Source organism: Alosa alosa, chromosome 3 (assembly GCF_017589495.1).
Source record: "Alosa alosa isolate M-15738 ecotype Scorff River chromosome 3, AALO_Geno_1.1, whole genome shotgun sequence".
Classification (NCBI taxonomy): Eukaryota; Metazoa; Chordata; class Actinopteri; order Clupeiformes; family Clupeidae; genus Alosa; species Alosa alosa.
Window position 1 is genome coordinate 28064080 of NC_063191.1, and position 6000 is coordinate 28070079.

Genomic DNA, 6000 nt, shown 5'->3' on the forward strand with positions numbered 1-6000 from the left:
AAGTTCACAACAAACTGATGATTAATCATCTAATCGGAAGACATGGAACCGGTTATGGTTGCCCTGCAACAAGTTACCCCACGTGAAAATGTAATTAATAATTTGCCCAGACTTGTTGTGATCATAATATTGAGATTCAGGAAGATGAAATTACATTATACAAATACAAAGACATTTTATGTGAGAGTAAGGTATTTGTGTTTTTTTGTCCTTCAATTTATGAGTATGGTGTTTGCATCTGGTTTCCCTAATGTATTTGTGCTAATTTCACATCTTGAGCCTGTTTCTGTTTATCTGGATGTTTTGCCTCATGCCACCCTTGAATCAGTGCCTCACTAGTGCCACCCTTGTTAAAAATGTCTAGAATCGCCACTGTGTATATATAATATTAGGATGGATGGATGGAGCCTAGTTGTAGATAGATAGATAGATAGATAGATACTTTATTGATCCCCAAGGGGAAATTCAAGAAGATTGTAGGCCTAGGCCTAATGTTTAATGTGAAATAAAATAAGTAGCCTAAAAGGCAACATTCGAAATGAGGAGAAATAAGGCAAGATAAGAGTGATTGGGGAGAAAAACTGAGTAGCCTTGGCTATTTTAAAGATCTTAACGTGAACTTAAAATAAAATTTGAGCTGAGACAAGGCTGGTTCCTTAAACCCATTAATCAGCAAGTTTAATTTAATTTTTTTAGTTTTTTTTTTATGTTGACCCGAAATCCTGGAAACCCAGGAACATCACGTTGTTGGGCAGCGAATGCATGTCGGCTTCACTATTGTTGGTGAGTTAATCATTTTGGCCATGTCATTTTTTTTAACTTTTGATGTATGTTCAGCCCATCTGTAAAATATCTTCATAAAACCTAGTGGAAATTTCGCCTCTATCATTTCTATGCATCTGGTTTCCCTAATGTATTTGTGCTAATTTCACATCTTGAGCCTGTTTCTGTTTATCTGGATGTTTTGCCTCATGCCACCCTTGAATCAGTGCCTCACTAGTGCCACCCTCGTTAAAAATGTCTAGAATCGCCACTGTGTATATATAATATTAGGATGGATGGATGGAGCCTAGTTGTAGATAGATAGATAGATAGATAGATAGATAGATACTTTATTGATCCCCAAGGGGAAATTCAAGAAGATTGTAGGCCTAGGCCTAATGTTTAATGTGAAATAAAATAAGTAGCCTAAAAGGCAACATTCGAAATGAGGAGAAATAAGGCAAGATAAGAGTGATTGGGGAGAAAAAACTGAGTAGCCTTGGCTATTTTAAAGATCTTAACGTGAACTTAAAATAAAATTTGAGCTGAGACAAGGCTGGTTCCTTGAACCCATTAATCAACAAGTTTAATTTAATTTTTTTTTAGTTTTTATGTTGACCGAAATCCTGGAAACCCAGGAACATCACGTTGTTGGGCAGCGAATGCATGTCGGCTTAACTAGATTGTGGTGGATCAATCATATTGCCTTCTTAAATCGTAAAAATATTCTGTGGTCTCAGTTCACTGTTGAATGGGCCTAGCCTACCCTATGCTTGCTCAATATGCTTTGTCTAGTAGAGGTGCTTCAAATTGGCTTTTAAAAATGGGGCTGTCTCAGAATAGAAGAGGTCCAGGGCAATTCTGCTTAAAACTGTCACATCCATATTTAGCCTAGTTGGCGTTACAGGCGTGACAGTTTTGGCGTGGTATTGCCCCTGTATCATTATATAAAGCTCTGTTCTCGCTGTCTAGCTTCCTCCTCTTTGAGCAATCGATGATTTGAAAATAACTTACTTATCGTTAACTTAGATATCCATCTGATTGTTTCTCGTCCCGTCTCCTCTCTCGTTTCAGGCTATCAGTCTCTTCCCCATAGTAGGCTACTTTACTCACTGACTTCTGACTTTATCAGAATTCACAGATTTCACTGGCTGAGTAGCAGCAAGCGAAATGATGGTTCCTGAAGCTCCGGAAGTAAATGCTGTTATCCTAACCAACGAAACATTTAGCACAACTTTGAAATCTTACGTGAAAATCTAAATTAGGCCATTTGGTGATCCCTGGTATACACCATACAACAAATATTGTTGGTGAATTAATCATTTTGGCCATGTCATTTTTTTTACTTTTGATGTATGTTCAGCCCATCTGTAAAATATCTTCATAAAACCTAGTGGAAATTTCGCCTCTATCATTTCTATGACAATGTGATTTTGTAGCTTTAAAGAGCTACACAGTTTGATGTTAACTTTATAAAGGTTGAATAATTTTAGCGCAATAGAGGCCTACCCTTTATAAAAAGCCCACCAATAATGCTCACCACAATTGGAAATAATTTAAAATAAGAGAAAATTACCCCAGCTTCATGGATGTTTTGGAACCTCCAGCCCTCGTAACAAAAGCCTTCTTGACCTTTGCGGATTCCACAGCTGTCCATCCGCAGAGCGTTCCACAGTGCATAATGTAGGCTGCAAATAAAAAGCAAAATCAATCTATCAGTGTGGTAATAATAGCTCTGAAACTGACAGTTCCAGTCATTGATTTTGATTAGCTGAAACGTGTCCCTTTCTGTTGTAATTCCCAAGTTACACAAAGTTACACATCCTTGTGTACACATCCCTACGCAAAAAATGGTAACAAATGAAGTTGTTACAAGCTGTGGCCAATGTTCCACTTACCATTGTGTCTACATGAACTATTTATTGGTGTAGGGGTGTCTTTATAAAACCATCAACTGTGCATAAGTTAAGACAACCAGAGGAATACAATAAATCATCTGTTGGAAATTGATCTTAATGCCTCAATTAAAAAATGAGGGAAAAATCCAACCTTTAAACACACCAATATTCTTTGTGAATGAACCAGGTATCGTAAATTAATAAATGTTATTCCTTAAAATACAGGGGGCATAAGTAAGGAACCCCCTATGTTAAAATCCCATAGAGGCAGGCAGATTTTTATTTTTAAAAGCCAGTAATTGAATGGACTCAGGATACTATGCATCCTGATAAAGTTCCCTTGGCCTTTGTAATTAAAAGATAGATAGATAGCCCATCACATACCCTTCACCATACTTAGATATATCATGGTTTTATTTCAGTTAGGCTAATAGCTGGTTTGATTTGCATGCTACAGATTCTATTAATTGCAAAAGAATTGTTGACTGGCAAGTTATTCATGACTGCAGATGCTGACTTGCCTTTTTCTCGATCCCTCGACCGCAGCAACGCTACTTCCTAGTTTACCTGGGTTACAAGAATGCCCTTTCACTCCTGTTACAATATGCTGTAATTTATAGCAGGTTAAACAAAAGTGAGAACATATTGTGGGGCAAAATATACTTACCATTTTGGTACGCTGTTTGTTCAGCAATTTGATCTGATGGTCTAGCGTAGTCTTCCAATTTTTTAAGAAGCTGCCGGCCTCTTTTCAGTGGTATTGAGCTGGAACCAGTTTAAACCAGTGGCAATAACGTTAGCTCCGTCATCTTGACTGACATCCCAAAGACATTTAAAAATTCCGTGCATTTTGGCTACAGCATGGCTTAACACCACTCAAAACATACAAACTAAAGCTGTATAAGGCAAAGTAAGCTAGCACTAGCAACGTTAAATTGTCTAACGTTAGCTTTATATACAAGCGGCACAGCCAGTGATGTAACTTACAAGTAGCTAACATTAACTAGCTAGCTAACTTGTGTGTAGCTAACTTGTAACTTGTGTATGTGCTGCTTCGTCAGGTTGTTCAATGATATATTGAGTCTAAAAATATGCAAGAACGTTAGCAAATTACCAAAATGTTAATGTACCTTCTCTGAGTTTTCGTGGTGGCAAGTTCTGCACAATCCTTCATACCCACACACCGTTTCACTGGGCGCCAAATCTAGACTGCATTTTCTGGAGTCTTCCGCACGCGAGTTTATATCGTCCGACCATCATAGACCTCTGGAGTCTAACTTGATTTCTCTAACTTGCTAACAAGTCGCAAGTTAGCTCTGGGGTAGCAAAAATCAAATTGTGCCGCCTTCACGTACCATTGATTATAATATCTACTCAAAGGTTGAAGACAAAAGTGCGTTCAGGAAAACGTCTGCGTCTCCGATTTCGTCGTCTCCCTGCGCGATAATTTAACAGGTGATCTCTTTACATGGGCATAGATGGTAGCCTTTTTGTAGGCGAACTTCAGAGGTCTGTCAGAGCATCGTCATGTGTGGTGGTCACATCACGGTTAGGCCTACTGTTTGCAAATGTGAACTTGAAAATAGGTGCAATTAAAACAAATAAGCCAATGAAAATCATTTGAGAATTGTTGTACAACAGCTAGAGCTCTTACAAATCAGACTAATTTATAAAACAAATAGGTCTGGATGAGCATTACATTAGTTCACTCGAGCTCTCTGATGGATAAGCCTGAGTAAAATATGAGATATATAAATTGAGCAAGTCTGAGTTTTGTATAAGCCTTTGCTGAGATCTCTTTTGTAAATAAAAAAAAAGGACTAAACTAAGATGACTAGAATGAGAACGGTTCAAGCTTGTGAAGAGATCTCTTTTACAGAACTGATGGAATCTGAGATTTACCAAAAAGATCTGAAATGAGAATTGCATGAGTTTACAGAGAGAGCTCTCTGGTGGATCAGCCTGAGTAAAATATGAGATGTATAAATTAGACAACACTGAGCATTATTTAAAATATTGATGAGATCTCATTTGTATATTAAAGGGAGTCTACACTGAGATAACTTAACTCTTGCTCCAGAGACAAACCTGAGAAGCGGGAGACAAAAGCAATAATCTCATTTTTATATCACTGTGATCTCATTATTGTCTAGGAGAAACAATTGAGAAAGAGAGGAGCTCTCATTTTAACATTTTCTTTCCTCTGGGCACACAGCACACCTGTTGGTATAGCTGAGAGACTAGCTTAGCCTACTTGCTTAGGCTACTTAGCCTATAGCTAAGTGACTCGGTGCCGCGAGGGCAGCAATATTGGTGCGATACAAAGTAGACCTAAAGACATTTTTCTAAACACAGCAGTGTCATGGTAAGAAGAGTTGTGCGTACAGTTGTCCTCAATTAAATTTGTATTGAGTCTTCACCCCTGCCTCATACCAAAAAGTATTAACCAAAAACCTGTAATTATGACGTGTCAATAAAAGTTTTGAAGTATTTGTGTTCATAATGTATAATGTCTCACTGTGATAATGGGTGTATTTAGAGTGAGAGGTAGCCTAGTCGGTCTTTCGAGATTTGAGTTCAGCATTGTTCAGGTGATAATGATTGCCCCTGGGAGAGGTAGGCTACATTCCCTTTATTATTTTAATCACTATTGATAACACATTATATACGGAACAGGCGAGAATGCATCTCGATCAGCAAGTGTTACTGGGTTTCGCCTGAGCGTTGTAGCGTTGCGTTATACCTTTATGGCTCTCGCGATTTGATTTCAGCATTGTTCAGTAATAGGTGCTAGGCTACGCTCATTTTTAAAAGATGCATTTAGGGCTAGTCCACACGTACGAAACCGATCTTTTTTTCCTCCGTCTTCCCTGAAACCGCATCAAGAATATTTGCGTCCAAACGGATCCATCTCAACACGACTCAACACGTTACTTCATACCCCAGGCCTATAGGTGGCACTGTTTCTTTACAGAAATTGACCAACGTTTGTGCTTTACAAACAGACAGAATAGGCTATGACAAAATGGCTAGTGCAAGGAAACCAGAATTGTTTGTGTGGACTGATAGTGAACTGTCAACTGTAGTCAACTGTAAAACTAATAAACTTTATTTTACGGTTTGTGAAGGATGCAGTCCCGGGCTTAATTTGGCTAATTGGCTAATTTATAATATTGCTATAAAACCTTCGTTAGTAACAGTCAATACGTTTGCCTGCATCAAATCAAATCGCGCATTTGCATTCAGTGTGCTACCATCGGCTTAACGTGAGTTCTAAACGTCTTAGTATGCTTATATCTGATTTCACTTGACTGTGAATGCATGTATATATGTTGTAAGA